This window comes from Arachis hypogaea, chromosome 19 (assembly GCF_003086295.3).
Source record: "Arachis hypogaea cultivar Tifrunner chromosome 19, arahy.Tifrunner.gnm2.J5K5, whole genome shotgun sequence".
Taxonomy (NCBI): domain Eukaryota; kingdom Viridiplantae; phylum Streptophyta; class Magnoliopsida; order Fabales; family Fabaceae; genus Arachis; species Arachis hypogaea.
Window position 1 is genome coordinate 85,339,930 of NC_092054.1, and position 20,825 is coordinate 85,360,754.

A 20,825-nucleotide genomic window follows, 5' to 3' on the forward strand; every position below is an offset into this window, starting at 1 on the left:
CAAGAAGACCCCAATCAACATCTAACCACCTTCCTGAGGATATGTGATACTGTGAAGTCTAATGGTGTTCATCCTGACACCTATAGACTACTTCTGTTTCCCTTCTCACTCAAGGACAAAGCATCTAAATGGCTGGAATCCTTTTCAAAGGGGAGTTTAGCAACCTGGGAAGATGTGGTGAACAAATTCTTGGCAAGATTCTATCTTCCTCAACGGATCAATAGGTTGAGAGCTGAGGTACAAACCTTCAGACAGCAAGATGGTGAGACTCTATATGAAGCATGGGAGAGGTTTAAAGACTTGACAAGAAGATGCCCGCCAGATATGTTCAATGAATGGGTGCAGTTGCACATTTTCTATGAAGGTCTTTCTTATGAAGCAAAGAAGGCAGTAGACCACTCATCCGGGGGATTTCTGAACAAGAAGAAGACTATTGAAGAAGCCATAGATTTCATTTAGACTGTAGTTGAGAATGACTACTTCTATGCTTCTGAAAGAGGCAACACTAGAGGAGTGATGGAGCTAAACAATGTGGATGCGCTGCTAGCTCAAAACAAGATGATTACCAAGCAATTGGTTGACCTCGCCAAGAAGATGGAGAGGAATCAAGTAGCAGCAATCACCACTTCAGCAGCAACTCAAGAAGGAGTGAATGAAGAAGCAGAGGGTAGTCACGAGCAAGCCAACTACATTGGAAATTCACCTAGGCAGAACCATGACCCATACTCCAAAACATATAATCCTGGCTGGAGAAACCACCCAAACTTTGGGTGGGGAAATCAACAAGACCAAGGCCAAGATCGGAGACGCCACAACCCCAACAACAATGCAGCTCACCAATATCCCACACAGAGATCATATCAGCACTCACCTAACAACACATCTCAACATCTATACCAAAGCCAAAATGGCCCTTCTCATCCCTCCAATCTCAACTCTCCATCATCGGAAGAAAGACTATCAAGGATTGAGACTCTACTTGAAGGCATATGCAAGGAAATTCAAGATAGTAAGGTGTTCCAAGAGGAAGTGCGATCCAACATGCAAAATCAAGACGCTGCCATCAAGAAACTTGAGACACAAATTGGCTACCTATTTCAGCAAGCTCCCAGCCATGACCTTCACAGTAACATTGAACCAAATCGGAGGGAGGAGTGTCATGCTATCACCCTCAGAAGTGGAAAGGAATTGAAAGAGACTTCCAAGCAACCACAAGAGAAAGATGCAATTGGAAGAAAGGAGGAACAAAATGAAGTTCAAGTCCCCACCTCCAATGCACATCCAAAGGGAGAAGAATTGAGGCCATATATTTCGAAATCCCCATATCCTCAATAATTGAGGAAGAAGGGGGATGACAGCCAGTTCTCCAGATTTTTAGAAATTTTCAAGAAACTATAGATTAGCATACCCTTTGCTGAAGCAATGGAGCAAATGCCGCTCTATGCCAAGTTCTTGAAGGAGTTGATGACCAAGAAGAGAAGCTGGAAGAACAACGATACTGTGATACTAACCAAAGAATGTAGTGCTATCATTCAGCATAAACTATCCTAGAAATTGAAGGATCCTGGGAGCTTCCAGATTCCCTGTATTATAGGAGAAATAACAGTGGAAAAGGCTCTATGTGATTTAGGAGCCAGCATAAATCTGATGTCTGTAGCTATAATGAGAAAAATAAAGGTTGAGGAGGCCAAACCAACAAAAATGGCCTTGCAACTGGCGGACCGATCATTCAAGTTTCCTCACGGCATAGTGGAAGACTTGCTAGTAAAGGTAGGAGACTTTATCTTTCCAGCAGACTTTGTAGTGTTAGACATGAAGGAAGGAGCTAAGGCTTCTATCATCTTGGGTAGACCATTCTTAGCTACTGCCAGAGTTGTCATCGATGTCCAAAAGGGCGAACTTACCCTTAGACTAGATAATGAAACAATAATGATCAACGTGTTCAAGGCCATGAACTACCCACAGGAACCGTTGGGAGAATGTATGAGGTTGGACTCACTGGAAGATGTAGTACAAGAGACTTTTGAAGATGAAGAACTTGAGGAGTTAACAGAAGAGGAGGAATCAGCATCAAGCGAAGAAGCTGCAACAGCTGAGGTTCAGGTTCAGGGCACAATAGAGGAGAAGAATGAAAAGAAAGAAGCACCCAAACTTGAACTGAAGGCACTGCCACCCACTCTCAAGTATGCATATCTAGGGGAAAATGAAAGTTATCCAGTGATCATAAACTCATCTCTCAGCCAAGAACAAGAGGAGGAGCTACTCCAAGTGTTAAAAAGGCACAAGGAGGCCTTTGGATGGACCCTTGCTAACTTGAAAGGAATCAGTTCGGCCATATGCATGCATAAGATACTGTTGGAAGATGATGCCAAACCATCCATTCAACCCCAAAAGAGGCTGAATCCAGTCATGAAAGAAGTGGTACAGAAAGAAGTCATGAAGTTATGGCAAGGAGGGGTGATCTATCCGATCTCAGACAGCCCTTGGGTCAGCCCTGTGCAAGTTGTCCCAAGAAAGGGAGGAATCACTGTAGTCCTCAATGACAAGAATGAACTAATCCCTACAAGGACCGTCACAGGATGGCGGATGTGCATAGACTACAGGAAACTCAATGAAGCTACACGAAAAGATCATTTCCCCCTTCTTTTCATGGATCAAATGCGGGAAAGACTTGCAGGACACGCATATTACTGTTTTCTCGATGGTTATTCAGGATATAACCAAATAGTGGTTGATCCAAGAGACCAAGAGAAAACCTCCTTCACTTGCCCATATAGAGTGTTTGCCTACAGGCGCATGCCATTTGGGCTATGCAATGCGCCTGCAACTTTCCAACGCTGCATGCTCTCCATTTTCTCAGATATGATAGAAAAATTTATCGAAGTCTTTATGGATGACTTCTCAGTATTCGGAGATTCCTTTCCTAATTGCCTAAATCACCTGGCCCTGGTATTGAAAAGATGTCAAGAGACTAATTTGGTTTTGAACTGGGAGAAATATCACTTTATGGTGACAGGAGGAATATTTCTTGGCCATAAGGTTTCTAACCAAGGCATTGAGGTGGACAGAGCTAAAGTGGAACTCATTGAAAAATTATCCCCACCAAGTGATGTTAAGGCAATTAGGAGTTTTCTAGGACATGCTGGCTTTTACAGAAGGTTTATTAAAGATTTTTCAAAGATAGCCAAGCCTTTAAGCAATCTCCTTGTATCTGATACACCATTTATCTTTGATGAAAAGTGCATGCTAGCATTCGAAAACTTGAAAAAGAGGCTATCCTCTGCCCCTATCATTTCCCCACCTAATTGGAATTTACCATTTGAACTGATGTGCGATGCATCTGATTTCGCAATTGGGGCAGTGTTAGGACAAAGGAAAGATAACTTGGTCCATGTGATATATTGTGCCAGCAAAGTCCTCAATGATACTCAAAGAAACTATACCACTGCTGAAAAGGAGTTGCTGGCAATAGTTTTTGCATTTGACAAGTTTAGATCATACCTCATTGGTGCCAAAGTAATTGTCTTCACAGACCACACAGCACTTAAATATTTATTTGCCAAGCAAGAATCAAAACCAAGACTAATAAGATGGATCTTATTGTTGCAGGAATTTAATATTGAAATCAGAGACAAGAAAGGAGTGGAGAACAAGGTAGTAGATCACCTATCCAGAATCCCTCATGATAAAGGAGGAACACATGATACAAATGTAAATGAGTTCTTCCCAGATGAACAGTTGATGACGATTCACAGAGCACCCTGGTTTGCAGATATTGCCAATTTTAAGGCAACTGGGGCTTTACCTCCAGAAATCAACAAACATAAAAAAAGAAAGCTCATTAATGACGCAAAGTATTTTGTCTGGGATGAACCATATCTCTTCAAGAAGTGTTCAGATGGAATCCTGAGAAGATGTGTTTCGGAAGAAGAAGGACAAGAGGTCTTGTGGAACTGCCACGACTCGTGCTATGAAGGCCATTTTGGAGGGGATAGAACTGCGGCCAAGGTGTTATAAAGTGGATTCTTTTGGCCCACCCTATTCAAGGATGCCAAAGAACTAGTAAAGAATTGCAATGAATGTCAAAGACCTAGAAACCTACCCAAAAGAAATGAGATGCCACAGAATTTCATCTTAGAACTGGAACTGTTTGATGTGTGGGGAATCGATTTCATGGGACCATTCCCAAGCACATATTCAAACAAGTACATCTTGGTAGCAGTGGATTACGTTTCCAAGTGGGTAGAGGCTATTGCAACCCCAACGAATGACAACAAAGTGGTCATGAACTTCCTCAGAAAGAACATCTTTAGCCGGTTCGGAGTCCCACGAGTACTCATCAGTGATGGAGGGAGCCATTTTTGTTACAGACCACTAGAAGCTCTCCTCCTACGATACGGAGTGAAACACAAGGTTGCCACACCATACCACCCCCAAACCAGTGGACAAACCGAGATATCTAACAGAGAGCTAAAAAGGATCCTGGAAAAGACTGTAGGAGCATCAAGAAAGGATTGGTCGAAAAAGCTGGATGATGCTCTTTGGGCACACAGAACGGCATCCAAAACACCAATCGGGATGTCCCCATATCAACTGGTGTATGGAAAGGCCTGTCATTTACCATTGGAGTTGGAACACAAAGCCCTCTGGGCTCTCAAGCTACTAAATTTTTATAGCGTTGCTGCTGGTGAAAAGAGGGTCTTGCAGCTGCAGGAAATGGAGGAATTCAGATCTCAAGCCTATTGAAAATGCCAAAATTTATAAAGAAAAGGCAAAGAGAAGGCACGACCTCCATCTGACACCCAGGAGCTTCGAGAAAGGACAGCAAGTGCTCCTCTACAACTCCAAATTAAGACTTTTCCCTGGGAAACTCAAGTCAATGTGGTCATGACCTTTTCTTGTCACAAAGGTCTCGCCATATGGACACATAGAAATCATGGAGAAAAGTTCAAGGAGGACGTTCACTGTGAACGGACAAAAGCTCAAGCACTACATGGGCAACATGGGGGAAAGCCCCAAAATGAAATATCATCTCAACTGATGGAGAAATCGTCGAGCTAGCGACGCTAAAAGAGCGCTTCGTTGGGAGGCAACCCAACCTAAGGTAGTTTTCTTTTCATGATCATCTCAATAAAAGGTATAAGTAAGTCCCCGTATTGTGAGGAGCTAAGTTTGGTGTTGCACACCAAAATAATCCAAGAGTGAATGTGTAATTCTAAGTTTGGTGTTCCACCAAAGATTTCAGTTAGAATCACATTACACCTCTTCAATGGCAAGTTGCTAGCCCCAACCAATCAGGGAAACCACTTAACAATAGTTTAGTTTCTATCTTATAGTCAGTTTATTAATAAAAGCACATGAGTTTCTCTGCATGTATTCAATCTGTGTATTAGGCAAGGAACTAAGTTTGGTGTTCGCACACCAAATGAAGTTCAGAAAATCATAAGTATACATGCATGCTAACCATCCCTCAAGTACTTGGGGAACAAGCAACTTCCAATAACCTTGCAGGAATTCAATCAACCTTCTGGAAAAACACTGCACCACTACCCAAGGAGGCAAAGAAGGACGCAGAAGCTATGGATGATGACAACAAAGAGATAGACAGAAAGCACCACCAAAAGGTTGTATTGTTACTTGATTCATTGTGCTTGGAAATCTTAAAAATTGGAAGTCTGAATGTGCCCCTGATTAATAGTTACTCTTTATCTTAAACCACTAGAATTTAATAATTGCTTTCCCTACTTTTGTCATATGTGTGTTGGTTCAAGTTACCTGTTTTCATCTGCATCTTGCTTATTGTATGTTTGTCCTTTTAAACCAAATAAAAAGATATGGTATGAAAGACCAGAGTGATGTTCAAGTTGTGGAGTAGGTCCCTAAATTTGTGGTGTAGTAATCACTTAGCTAAGTTGGTTCACCAACAAGGTAGGAAGGCAACAATCTGTCCTAAATCATATGCTTGAAACACACCCCTTTAGACTAGCTAAATAACAAGATCCTAATAAGAAAAAGGAAAAGAACAATAAGAGTTGACAAAGAAAGAAAAGTAATAAGAAATAAGGCTAGGCACCAAGGGCTTGAATCTTGAGGGATATGTCTGTGGTGCTCTTGTACCAAGGATCTGCTTGGATGAATAAGTTCTTAGGACTGCTTCATCACTTGGTAACTTGGATTAACTAACCCGGGATTATTAACTGAAAATCCACTATCAAGAGCAACCTTACTACAAAATATTTAGTAACCCAAAGAGGTGCAGGACACCAAGGCCTCAAGGAAAGAAAATAACAAACCATGTGCCTGTGGTGTGTATGTATGGGGGAGAGAGACTTGAGGGAGTAAGTCCTTAGGGGTGTTTCAACACCTAGCACCTTGAACCAACTGGTTCGGGAGTGTTGGCTGAAAGCTTATTTTAAAGAGTCGCCCCCTCACAGAACACTTAGCCTAAGGATGCAATAGACCTTGAAAAGACAAAGGGATCAATAAATAAAAGTCTCAAAGGGTGAAATCAAGTGAGTATTCCAGGGCATGGTAAAGGTCTGAAAGCCGATAAAGGAATGAACCTAAGTTGCTATGCATGAAACCCCATAAAACCAAGGACATGACTTCCACAATAATGATTCATTTCTCTTGTCATTTCATCCATCATTCTCTTGTTCCAATACTTGCTTAGGGACAAGCAAGCTTTAAGTTTGGTGTTGTGATGCCAGGGCATTTTGGCCAGTTTCACTGACCTTTTCTTTATGATTTTAGGGTAGTTTCATGCACTTTCTTAGGAAATAAGCAAGTTTTGGGTAAATAATCATTTACATCTTGATTCAAGCAAACATTGTGAATTTTATATGATTTCATAAGAATTATGCATGAATTGAATGATAAATTGAATGATGCATGATCTCATGGGTTAGAACCTAGCTTTGATGCACTTTATTTGCTTGATTTCAGGACAAAGGAAACAAGGAAGATGCCACGTTAATAGCCACATTATTCCAACTAACGTGACCATTAACGTGGAAAGGAGGCTAGCTTACAACGTTAACAAGAAAAGTGAACACCAATAACGCTTTCGTGAGCCATCATAGCCCACATTAGTGTCCACGTTAACTACGTTAACATGGAAGCTAACATGGAAGAGAAGTAAAGCTCCAACGTTAGTGGTAAAAGTGAATGCCACTAATGTTGGGGAGAGGGGCAACTTAGCCACGTTAAGAGTCACATTAACTACATTAACGTGAACTCTAACGTGGGAGAAGCAATGAAGAGCCAATGTTAGTGACACTCACCTTTGTCCCTAACGTTGGACTAACCCTCTATTAGCCACGTTAGTTGCCACGTTAATTGCATTAACGTGGAAGCTAACGTGGAGGAAAGGAATGACGAGCCAACGTTAGTGACACTCACCTTTGTCACTAACGTTGGCGATGGCTATCACTACCACGTTAGAAGTCACGTTAACCTAAGTAACGTGAACTCTACCGTGGGAAGAAGGGTGTTTGGAGTGTTAGTGACAAAAGTAAGTGTTATTAACGCTCTCGAAGTTGCGGCATACTCACGTTAAGAGTCACGTTAGCTACACTAACGTGGACTCTAATGTAGGGAATAAGGGGCCAAGGGCAACGTTAGTGGCAAAGGTAAACGCCAATAACGCCCGCGATGGATCAAGAGGCAACGTTAGTGGTCACGTTAGTGCCACTAACGTTGAAGTTAACGTAACTCATCTTGGGCTAGGAACGTTAGTGCAAAAGGTGATTGTTACTAACGTTCTCGAACCCACATTTTCACTTAACGTTAACGCCACTAACGTCCTAGCCAAAGTCCATGCCTACTTCACACTTTCTCTGCAAGTAAAGCTGAGCCCATTAAAGATTCCAAACTGCTTCAAATCAAGATCTAAAGGCCCATATCCAAGACTTGAAGAGCCAACTGGAAGATCAGAAGAGTAGTATATATAGGGGTACCTTTGAACTAGAGAGGAGTTTTTGGAATTGAGAGGACTACTCTCTGTATAATTTTACTTTCTCTGCAACTTCTAGTTTTACTTCAGAATGTACTCTCCATCTTTGCTTTTCATTCCCAGAGCCATGAACAACTAAACCCCTTTCATTGGTTTAGGGAGCTCTGTTGTAATTTGATGGATCAATAATAGTTTTCATGCTTCTTCTTCTTTCTTTTCTCTTGATTTTACTTGAAAGCTTTCAATCTTCATCCAATTGGATAGTTGTCTTGGAAAAGAAACTATTCATACTTGGATCTCTTCTGAACCTTGGAAGAGGAATGAAGAGATCATGCTAGAAATACTTTCTCACGTTGGACCAAATTGGGGTTTGGGCAGATATAGTGACATATAATTCTCCCAATACTTTGATTTGGAAATACATGTGGTATAATCAATGACCACACCTCATCTCTTCTCATGAGCAATTAGACCAAGGAATTGGCTATTGATCAAGATTTGAGAGATTGAGTTACCAAGGAATTGGAATTCAATCACTTAAGATTGCCAAGGAGATCAATGAATGCATTGATTGAAGAAGAGATGAAAATGAACTTGATCCGGAGAATGCAACATCTCCTAAGCCCAATGAATTCCCCATTTCTGATCTTACCCATTCTCTTTAGTTTCTGCCATTTACTTTCATGCTGAACTCCCTTTCCTCATTTAAGATTATGCAATTTACTTTCCGTCGTTTATTTTCAACTCTTTATTTCCATCATTTACATTTTCAACTCTCAAACCAAATTCTGCTTAGCTCAACTAGAACATTCCTCTAATTAAAGTTTCTTAACCAATCAATCCCTGTGGGATTCGACCTCACTCTATTGTGAGTTTTTACTTGACGACAATTCGGTATACTTGCCGAGGGAGATTTGTTAAGAGACAAGTTTCTGTGCATCACCGATTGAAGGACAAGCACTCTTGGAGGTTCAAGGATGAATACAAGCATAAACCACCTTGACAAGGAGCCTCCCAAATGTCTAACTTAAGGACTTAAACTAAAAGTGCTTAGTGGGAGACACCCCACCATGGTAAACTCTTTCCTTTCTCTTGTAGATATAATGAATGAATGAATTGGATTCCATTGTATATAGCTTCCTTACCCCCTTAGTATATTTTGCCTTGCTTGTTAAGTTGTTTATACACTCTATGCCTTAATTAGGGATGATTCTTTGAATTTGAGTTTTTGCTTGGGTTGCAAGTTTCCTCAAATTGTTTGAAAAATCCCCAAAAATTCAAAAATATTTTTGATTTTGAATTTTAGCTGGTTTTAGAGTCCTAGAAGAGGTTGGGAGGATTATGAGCTCTTCTTGGTATTTCAAAAAAAAAAAAAGAGAGAGAGAAAGAAGCCACGCCCAAGCGCACAGTGCGCGCGCGTGTCGGTTGTGCATTTCGCACTTCCCGGGCCAAAGACCAGAGAGTTGTGCCACTTTTGGGCCAAGTCTGAGCCTTAAGCCACGCGGATGCGTACATGACGCGTCCACGCCCCTTTGTGTTTCCCTACCTACGCGTAGGCACACTTGGCGCCTCCGCGTCCCATCATCGTTCAACTCATCCACGCGCAAGCGCACAGTGCGCGCGCGTCGATGCGTTTTTGCATCACCCAGGCCAAAGACCCGAGAGTTATGCCAACTTTGGGCCACTTTTGTGCCTCTGGCTCAACTCACCCGCGTGGACGCGCATCGTACGCGTCCGCGCCCATGCCCACATCATCCGTCTACGCGCAAGCGCGTTTGACGCTTCCGCGCCGCTCCCTTATTATCCCACCCGCGCAGACGCGCACGGTGCGGGCACGCGTGGTTTCGAAAACCTTACCCCCAAGGACGCAAGAACCCTAGCGTAGTCACGCACTTTCAACCCTTCCCCTAACGTCTCTCCCTCTTCTCTTCCCTCAGCCATAATCACCTCCTCTCTTCCTCCATAACTGCCCTTTAAGCCCCTCAACCACCATAAGCTGGCGTCTACATTCTGCCACCGACCCCCACAGCCCTCTCTTCCCTTCGTTTTTCTTTCCTTCTTCCTCATTCATCTTCCTTTATCACTGTTTCTCTCTGCTCTCCGACGCCATCACTGCCGCGACCCGCCGTTGTCGCCGGTGAACCTTCGCCACCACCACTTCCACTCACTCACCCCCTTCCACTCTACACTCTCACTACTACTGCATCAAGAAGAGCTGCTCTCTACTCTTCTCCCCGCTCTGTTCCTTGCTCTCCGCTCCGTGCTACTTCCTAATGCTATCGCGAGCATCAAGCCACCACCACCGCTGGGCAACGCTGCTCCCATCACTCCCTTCTACCCCCGTCCAATCCCATTTTTCTTCTGTGCTACTTCCAGGTTTCCTACTGTCTTGTTTCTACTCTGTTTTATTGGTTTTGTTTAATGATTAGAGTAGATTAGTTAATTGGTTATCTTTGCATGTTAGGTTAGATAGAATTACATGCTGTTAGGTAGTTAGGATGTGGTTAGAAGATTCTAGGCCTGATAAGTGCGCCGTTTGTGTTTACTTGTTCAAATGTTACATGATGAATGATGAGTGACATGCTCTGTTTTGTATGTTCTGTTTCACTGCTGTGTTGATTTTGACTGCTGCTTGCTGAAATTCATTGTCTGACTATATTCAGTACTGCCCTACTATGCGTGATCCATGCTCATGTCATACTTGTGCATTTTTGGCTTCATATACTTGTTTTTGCTGCTTTATGCTATCCGGGAACATTCGATTTGCTGCCGGAATGCTGCCCGAATTTCTAAAATTGCTATATGCTTTGACTTGCAACCTATAAATCGAACTTAGCATTTTTCAAATTGAGTCTTACTCAACTTCAAAAAGTTCAATTCCTAGGTTGCTATGGTTAGCATTTCCGTGCTTACTTGTATTTCCCGCGATATGCAATGGATTGGTTAGTTCAAGGAGTTGCTTGTCGGATTTCTGTGACAAATAATCCCTTGCCTAACTCATCAACTTGATCTTTTGTGTCTTCACCCTCCAAGTTAAGTCAATTGCCTTTTCAATCATACTGAACTTCCAACTTGACTTTAACTTGTGTTTTTCCTCAATAAGGTTCATTTAATTGCAATAGTTGGTGGATCTCACTAGTATAACCCTTCTTGATTCAAAACTGTTTTTAAGTGCTTTTGGTTACATTAGTGCATACTTCACTTTCTCAGTACCAACTATTGCAAAACCCTTGTGACCATGACCTTGACTGATGATTTGCTTCCCACACACGTGCTTTTGTGCAAAATTTTCATATTTCATCATCAATGACTATATGTTCCTCATGATTGTAAGTATGCTTGCATCCATATTTTGTAAACTTCTTGTGATTATGTCAATAACTGTCATACCACTACTTTTTGAACCGGTTCTCTAACTTGTGACTTCAACTAATCACTTGACTCCTCCTTTAACCAGTTCTCTAACTTTAACTTCATTAACTAACTAACTTTCCTTTTCACTCTCAATCTAACATCCTTAACCATTCTTTTGCGTATTGCGCTTATTGGGCTTAACAAGCAATTATTATGCATATGTGGTTTGAATTCTTGGTTTGTGACTTGGTTTGAACTCTGAATTTTGTTACTTGCATTCCAAGAATTCTCTTTTCTTCACTCACTTCATGAATATGTCTTACCTTGAGTGCTATACATCTACTTGGCTAGTTGCTTATATCATATCACATCTGTTTTCAGGATGTCGGATAAAGGAAAGGCCATAGCTACTACCTCAAAGAAGAGGAAGCGCTCCAAAGCCTCTACCCCTTCCCCTTATGCCAGTTACGCTAAGAATCCGCTGAATGACGTGGATAAAGAGAATCAGCTGCTACCATCCACCGACCCAACCAAGTTTTCCAATCTCTACTGTGAGCTTCGCTTCCCTAAATATCAGAAGACGAATTTGAACATTGAGAAGAAACTAGTCCTTCCCAACGATGTGAGACGCGCCATCAATACCCGTATTCTGGAATTGGGCTTGGACTTTGTTGATAAGGATTTGGGAAGGATAAACACTTCGTGGGTGAAGGAGTTCTACTTTAACTTCTTTTGCATAACTCTTAATTCAGTCCACCTACGGGGTAGGGAGATCTTGATTACTGAAGCAGCTATTGGGGAGGCATTGCTTTGCCGACCTCGTACTGGTGACACAAGCGCCTATCAGCAGGCAGGGATAGCTATCCACTGTATGACATTTGATTATGAGGCGCTGAAGCGTGTGATTGCCACACCGGACGCCCCTTGGGTGATGGATTCTGGCAACAAGAAGCCAAAGGGAATGCTATTCACTTATCTAACGAGAGAGGCTAGGACTTGGCAGCAGATATTTGCCCATTATATCCTGCCCACCACTCACTTTTTAGAGATTTCGATGGATATGCTGGTTCTGATTGGTTGTGTCATGGAGGGGAAGGAGGTAGACTACCCCCAGTTGATCAGGCAGAGCATGTGGCGCACACACATCCGTGGCCTATTACCATTTCCTACATTGGTCACCAGTATGATTGAGCTAGCAGATGTCCCATGGGAGGACGATGACGTGACACCCCCGCCCCCAAATGACGATGACAAGGAGGTTACTATTCCGTGGGGTGGGTGGGTGCACGAGAAGCCTCCACCCAGACGCTGTTCTCATGCTAGAGCAGTGGTGGAGGCAGCTCAGCCTTCATCTTCCACACCAGCAGCAGGACCCTCCTCTGCTTCAGCAGCCGTAGCACCTTTGCCACCACCACCAGCACCTGAGCCGACTTACCTGCTAGTACAGCAGCTATTTCGCTTCGTGGAGTGTAGCAAGCGTCGTATCATGCGACGTCTTAATCGCATAGACGAGGTGTTTATATCGCAGGGCATTGAGCTACCTCCTCTCCCAGACTCTCCTGCCTCCGATGAGCAGGATCAGGAGGAGGAGCATATTGAGGAGCGACTCAGCAGGAGACACCCCCAGAGACACAGGCCACCTCAGAGGTTCAGCAGCCTCCTGAGGACTCACAACCAGTACCACACCACAGCCACAGTCCGGTGCGACTGTTGAACCACAGCCCGAGCTTCAGCAGTAGCATCGAGGACAATGCTTCATCCTAAAGTGTGGAGAGGTCACATTCGTGACCGGTGGATAGAATTTGTGTGGTGAACTTTCTACATTTATCTTCTAATCTCTGCTGCTTTATTTCATTTTACACTTTATCTTTGAGATCACGTTGAGATTATTTTATATATTTGTTATCTTGGGATTACTTTATCGTAGTGTCGCATTTTGCACCTTTGATTGTATACAGTCCATATTTTGGTTGGATTTTTATTATATACTTGTTTTAGCATTTTTGGTTGAGAATTGGAAAAACATTGTGAATTGTTGAAACCTAGTTGATCCCCTTTGCGTATGAAATTTACTTTGATTGGAAAAGGGGTAAACTAAGAAATTTTTTTTTAGTTTTCCGAATCACAACCTTGCATTAGAATAAGCTTAGTCAATATGATGAAAATTTTCAAGAAATCCATTTCTAGGGCACCAACCCAATTGGTTGAAAATTTTTTTTAGGACTTGCTTGACTTATACACTTTGTGGATCATGTTTTGGGCAAAGAACACAAGCATGCGAGTTTTGAGCCTTAATTGTGTGGTTACATCATATGATCACTTATTTTTATTCTTGTGTGCATTATTCTCTTCCTATGAGTGTAATCTTTGATTTGTTTGATTCTTTATGTCCATTACTTTGTGTACACATGCATTTATATGATTGAGGCCATTGTTTAAATAGCTCACTTACCTAAATAGCTTACCTTTTATCTTCCATTGTTAGCCAATTTGAGCCTATGCTTAACCCACTTATTCTTAATTGAAGCACATCACAAGCCTAAGTGAAAAATAATAAATGTCTCTTGTTTGGATCTTTGATTAGCTTAGGCTAGTGAGAGTGTTCATTACTAGATTTTGAGAAAGTTGGGTACATTGGGTAAGAGATAAAAGCATGTTTAGTAGTTGTATTGAAAATCTTGGGAATTGGGTACACACTCATATATTAATCAGGTGTAAACTATATGCATTGATGCTCTTGTACATATTTTAGTTCGAAAAAAAAAATTGCAATAAAAAGGGGACAAAAATGCCCCAAGATGAAGTTCAATAATAATCAAAGCATATGTGTGGTGATCAAAAGAGAATGCATGAGTGTGTAGAAAAGTGAAGAATGGATAGCTAGGATTGTTTAGAATTGTATAAGTTGTCATAGGTTAGGTGGAAGTTTAAGTTAATCAAAGATTCAAATCTCAAGCTCACTTGACCATATGCACCCTACCTTGACCCTAGCCCCATTACAACCCATGGAAAAGTCCTCATGATATTTGTATGCCTGCATAAAGTAATTGTTGATTGTTAGATGAAAAACAAATCTTAGAGAGCATGATCAGGGAAGACTTGAGTGAATCAACCCCATACACTTGAGTGCCTAGAGCGGATACACATCCGGCGAGGGTTCGATCGCTCAATTACATGTTTCTACCCATGATCATCTTTTCTTGCAAGTTTGTAAAATCTTTCAATGATTCAATTCAATTGTAGGTTGATTTCATTGCTATTGCCTTAGCCCTTGTGTTTGTATATGTATTCTTGGGAATTGATTTATTTTGACCAAGTGAATGCATTCATGTAGATAGATTGCATGAAGATAGATTGCATTTAGTTAGCTTTCATTGAATAAATGTTGATACTCCTTTGCTTCTTTCTTGGTTTTAGCATCAGGACATGCTTAGTTTAAGTGTGGGGAGATTTGATAAACCCCAATTTCGCGGTTTATCTTGTGCTTATTTTAGGGAATTTTATCACCTTTTCCCACATTTATTCAACAAAATAGCATGGTTTTGTAATTCTCCCTTTAATTATGGTTAAGTGTAAAAACATTCTTTTTAGACCCTTAATTTGGTGATTTTAACTCACTTTAATTCCTTTTGATGCCTTGATGTGTTTATTGAGTGATTTCAGGTTCCTAAGGCAAGTATTGGATGGAAGAAATGAGGAGAAAATCATACAAAGTGGAGAATGCATGAGGAAACAAGGATTGGGAATGCATCGATGGGCACGCATGCATACAAGGTGCACGCGCGCAGAAGAGACATCGCATAGCGACGCGCACGCGTACATGACACGTACGCGCGGATGAAGAAATAGCCAATCGACGCGCACGCGCATATGGCGCGTACGCACCGATACTCGCACGTGACCCATTTAAAGGCAAAGCACTGGGGGCGATTTCTGAGCTGCCCAGGCCCAAATCCAACTTGTTTCTGAGTGTATTTCATGCAGAATTGAAGTCCAAGCAAAGGGGGAGCAATTAGTTAGTCAACATGTGCCTTTAGTTAGTTTTCTAGAGAGAGAAGCTCCCTATTCTCTCTAGAATTAGGTTAGGATTAGGTTAAATTGTCTTGGATCTTGAATTAATTACTTGATTTCATCTTGTTTCTTTCACAATTTTTCATTTCTACATCTTGATTTTCTTAATTGTAATGTTAATTCCTCATTTTGCTCTCTTTTATGTTGATGAACATTGTTATATCTAATTTCCTTTTAATGTAATTTTATGTTTCCATGTTCCTTTTATGTTTATCTTCATTATTATTGTTGATTTCTTGCTTATATTAGTTATGGGTTTCCTTAATTTTAGCATTTGTGGTGTTTACTTTGATTGCACACTAAGTGTTTGATAGAGTGCTTCCTATAGTTTTTGGGTAGTTCTCTTGACCCTTGGCCTATGCTAAAGGGATTGAGTGATCTTAAGTCTTTAGGCTTCATTGAATTAGTAATTCCAGAACCCTTGGGGATCAATTTGATAACCATTGACTCTACCCTACTACTAAGTTGATTAGTAGCTAGGTTGGGACTTATGGATTGATGTTGATCAAGCCATTTGATGTACTCCAAGTCTAGGAGTAGACATTACGTACTTAAGGCTTTAGTGAGTAGACCTAATGAGCTCGGTTCCACATAATTTATCAATATTTGAATTGTTGACAAGGATAGTGATCTCAATTACCTAAGTCTTAGTCAAGAGTTCTTTATCTTTCTTTCTTTAATTACTCGCTTGATTTACCTTTTCTTGTTTATCTTATAAATCAAAACCCCTTTACCTCTTTATAGCCAATAATTGACCACTTCATTGCAGTTCCTTGTGAGATGACCCGGAGTTCAAATACTTCGGTTAATTCTTATTTGGGGTTTGTACTTGTGACAAAACCAAATTTAATTTGATTCGAGGATTGACTATTGGTTTGGACTATACTATCAACGGAATTATTTTGTGGAATTCCGAACCGATATAAATCGTCTGCTATCAGTGTCACGCTCACCTCCAATACTCTCCATCAAGTTCACAAGTAAGTGTCTTCGATGAATACTTCAAGGAAGAAAATAGGGACTTGTGCGTACGCACAACCTATCATGCGTACGCACAAGGGTAAATTTTGCAAGTGTGCGTACGCACAACCCTTGGGGCGTACGCACAATGACTGGCGCTCACTTTTCAAGCTCAACACCAAGAGTCAAGTCCAAGCGCCAAAAAGCAAAGTCCAAAGGCCCAAAGTAAGTACGTCAAGTGAAGACTTGGAGTAGCATTATAAATAGATGGAGTTTTAAACTTGGAAAGGAGGTTGGAAACACAGGATACACCATAGAGGACTTTTCTACACTTTACATTTTTCTTTGCTTGTACTTAGTTTAATTTTACTTTTATGCACTTTCATCTTCTTTTGAGTTTTCTTGAGCTATGATTAACTAAATCCCACTTCATTGGGGGAAGGAGCTCTATTGTAATTTGATGGATCAATAGTAATTCTTGTTTTCTTCTTCTCTTCATCTCTCTTTGATTTACTTGAAAGATTTTCATTCTTCATTCTAGTATTCAATTGTCTTGGGAAAGAAATTGAATGTACATGGATTCTATTTGATCCTTAGAAGAAGAATTGTAGAATCATGCTAGAAAATCTTTCTCATACTTGACTAGTTTTGGGGTTGGTCGGATATAATGACATATAATTCTCCCAATCCTTGGATCTAGTAGAGTGTATGGTATAATTAGTGACCAAGTTTCATCTCTTTTCATGAACAATTAGATCAAGGTATTGGAAATTGTTCAAGAGTAGATAGATTGAAATGCCAAGGGATTGAAATTCAATCACTCATGATTGCCAAGAGATCAATGAGTAGCATGATTGAGGAAGAGATGAGAATGTGTTGACCTGGAGAATACAATATCTACTGAGCCTAATGATCTTCCCTATTCTTATCTTCCCATTCTTTTACTTTGTTTGATTATTGTTCATCACCCCCATTCCCTTTTAATTTCCAGTTATTTTGTTTCCTTTGCTTTATACAATTTACATTCTAAGCAATTTACATTCCGCTCTTTAATTCAGTCATTTACTTTCAAGTTCATTTACAATTCCGTCATTTATTTTTCTACACTCAATACCCATTAATGACTTGTTTAACTAGAATATCTAATTGACTAAAGTTGCTCAATCTATCAATCTCTGTGGGATTCGACCTCACTCTTTGTGAGTTTTTACTTGACGACAATTTGGTATACTTGCCGAAGGAAGATTGTAGTGATACAAAATTCCAGTATCAAGTTTATGGCGCCGTTGGTCTCTAAGAATTTTGATTATTCGCTCACGTCAACCCAAAATGTCCCTAGGTTCTGTTAGTTCTATCGGCAATAATCTACGTGGCACAAGTGAGTTTGGTCCTAAATTTGATACTATGTTTGACACATTAGTCTCAAACCCTCATCTCCGTCATAAGCTTTTAGTAAATGCGGTGTTCCAATATCACACAATGGAGTTAAAGCTTTATAACCAATTATACACCTACCTCTTATCAAAGCATCTGCCTTAGCTGCATTACTGGCGTTCACAGCAAACACTCTTCCTTGGTGTTGATTCCTACTCGCATTCAGGTTCCTCCCATATGTACAATCCCTCGCCATGTGACCAGGCAATCTGTAATTAAAGCAATCACCTCTTCCTCTCGTCGGATGATACAGATCAAAAGTGGGTCTCCTAAAGTTGCCTTGACCTTAAGGTACATGTACTCACCCCTTGAAGTTTTGAGCTCTTGGTTGAAAGTACTTTTTACGCCTACGGTTGTTGTTTTCCCCACCAGTATCTCTTGCTATTTCCACTTTCTTCGAACACTCCTCTACAACCCTCGCCTTGTTAACAAGCTCGGAAAAGATCCAAATCTTCAAAGGAGCCACAGCAATCATAATAGCATCCCTCAAGCCTCCTCCTTGATACTTAATGCACTTTCAACTCTCATAGGTCTCCGGGGTACCCTGAAAGACCCTAGAGAACCTACGGAGTTAATCAAACCTACCAGTGTATTTGGCTACATACAACGAGCCTTGCTTCAGCTGCATATGCTCCAACTCCCTCGCTTCCCTTACAGATTCAGGAAAGCATTTCGTGTAAAAAGCCGTCTGGAATATGTTCTAAGGAATGTCAACATTCTTAAGCTGTAGTAAGTGGCATTCTTCTTGCCACCAGTGCTGCGCCTCTCCTAATAGTTGATATGCCACAAACTCCACAAATTGGTTGTTCGGAACATGCTGGGCTTGTAACGTATGCTCCATCGCTTGGAACCAATTGTCTGCTTCAGTAGGGTTGGTAGAACCTCTGAAGGTTGGTGGATGAACTTTGAGAAACAAGTCCAAAGCCATTAGAGCACCTCCCAAGTCATTACCATTTCCGTCTCCATTTCTGTTTCCATACCCATTTCCATTTTCATTCCCCGCCGGTTGACCCAATCTCTGTACAGCTTGCAAAGTCGCAGCAGAATTCGCCTCCATGGTATTAGCCAAGTTGGTCATCACTGCCATGAACTTGGCATGGTTGTCGGCCGGTCGGTCAATCTCAGTTTCTCTCTGTGTATGCGTACGACTGGTGCACAAAATTGTGATCATCAACAATGGCGCCAAAGAACTTGGAGCTCTCAAACATGAATCACACTTTGTCATAATTCCGCACAACTGACCAGCAAGTGCACTGGGTCGTCCAAGTAATAAACCATACGTGAGTAAGGGTCGATCCCACGGAGATTGTCGGCTTGAAGCAAGCAATGGTCATCTTATAAATCTCAGTCAGGCAGATTCAAATGGTTATGGAGTTTAAGGTGATGAAAATAAACATAAAATAAACATAGAGATACATATGTAATTCATTGGTGGATTTCAGATAAGCATATGAAGATGTTTTGTTCCCCTTGAACCTCTGCTTTCCTATTGCCTTCTTCCAATCATTCATACTCGTTTCCATGGCAAGCTTTATGTTGGGCATCACCGTTGTCAATGGCTACATCCCATCCTCTCAGTGAAAATGGTCCTGATGCTCTGTCATAACATCGGCTAATCAGCTGTCGGTTCTCGATCATGTCGGAATAGGATCCATTGATCCTTTTGCGTCTGTCACACGCCCCACAATCGCGAGTTTGAAGCTCGTCACACTCATTCCTTCCCAGATCCTACTCGGAATACCACAGACAAGGTTTAGACTTTCTGGATCTCAGGAATGGCCGCCATTAATTCTAGCCTATACCACGAAGGTTCCAATCTTAGATTAGAAACCCAAGAGATACACATTCAAGCCATTGCTAGTAGAACAGAGATGGTTGTCAGGAACATGTTCATAGGTGAGAATGATGATGAGTGTCACGGATCATCACATTCATCAAGTTGAAGAACGAATGGATATCTTGGAGAAGAAATAGACTTGAGTTGAATAGAAAAACAATAGTAATTGCATTAATTCATGAAGAACAGCAGAGCTCCACACCTTAATCTATGGTGTGTAGAAACTCCATCGTTGAAAATACAAAAGTGATAATGGTGGTCATTGGCTTCGGCCCCAGAGAGGGAACCCGAAGAACCAAGATGAAAATACAATAGTAAAAGGTCCTATTTATAGAGAAGTAGTAGCCTAGGGTTTACATAAATAAGTAATTAATGCAGAAATCTTCTTTCGGGCCCACTTGGTGTGTGCTTGGGCTAAGCATTGAAGCATTTTCGTGTAGAGACTTTTCTTGGAGTTAAACGCCAGCTTTTGTGCCAGTTTGGGCGTTTAACTCCAGCTTTTGTGCCAGTTTTGGAGTTAAACGCCAGAATTCTTGAGCTGACTTAGAACGCCTGTTTGGGCCATCAAATCTCAGGCAAAGTATGGACTATTATATATTGCCGGAAAGCCCAGGATGTCTACGTTCCAACGCAATTGAGAGCGCACCAATTGGGCTTCTGTAGCTCCAGAAAATTTACTTTGAGTGCAGGGAGGTCAGAATCCAACAGCATCTGCAGTCCTTTTTCAGCCTCTGAATCAGATATTTGCTCAGGTCCCTCAATTTCAGCCAGAAAATACCTGAAATCACAGAAAAACACACAAACTCATAGTAAAGTCCAGAAGAGTGATTTTTATTTAAAAACTAATAAAAATATAATAAAAACTAATTAAAATATACTAAAAACATACTAAAAACAATGCCAAAAAGCGTATAAATTATCCGCTCATCACAACACCAAACTTAAATTGTTGCTTGTCCCCAAGCAACTAAAAATCAAATAGGATAAAAAGAAGAGAATATACAATGAATTCCAAAAACATCTATGAAGATCAGTATTAATTAGATGAGCGGGGCTTTTAGCTTTTTGCCTCTGAACAGTTTTGGCATCTCACTTTATCCTTTGAAGTTCAGAATGATTGGCTTCTATAGGAACTCAGAATCCAGATAGTGTTATTGATTCTCCTAGTTAAGTATGTTGATTCTTGAACACAGCTACTTTATGAGTCTTGGCCGT

The 20,825-nt window shown here is 41.1% G+C and overlaps 1 non-coding gene across 1 annotated transcript; it reads right to left on the reverse strand.

Moving 5' to 3' along the window:
• Positions 1–222: 222 nt before the first annotated feature.
• LOC112782147 (small nucleolar RNA R71) lies at positions 223–329 on the reverse strand. The gene has a single exon (XR_003192884.1). It is a non-coding gene; the product is annotated as a small nucleolar RNA R71 (small nucleolar RNA).
• Between the last annotated feature and the right edge of the window lie 20,496 nt (positions 330–20,825).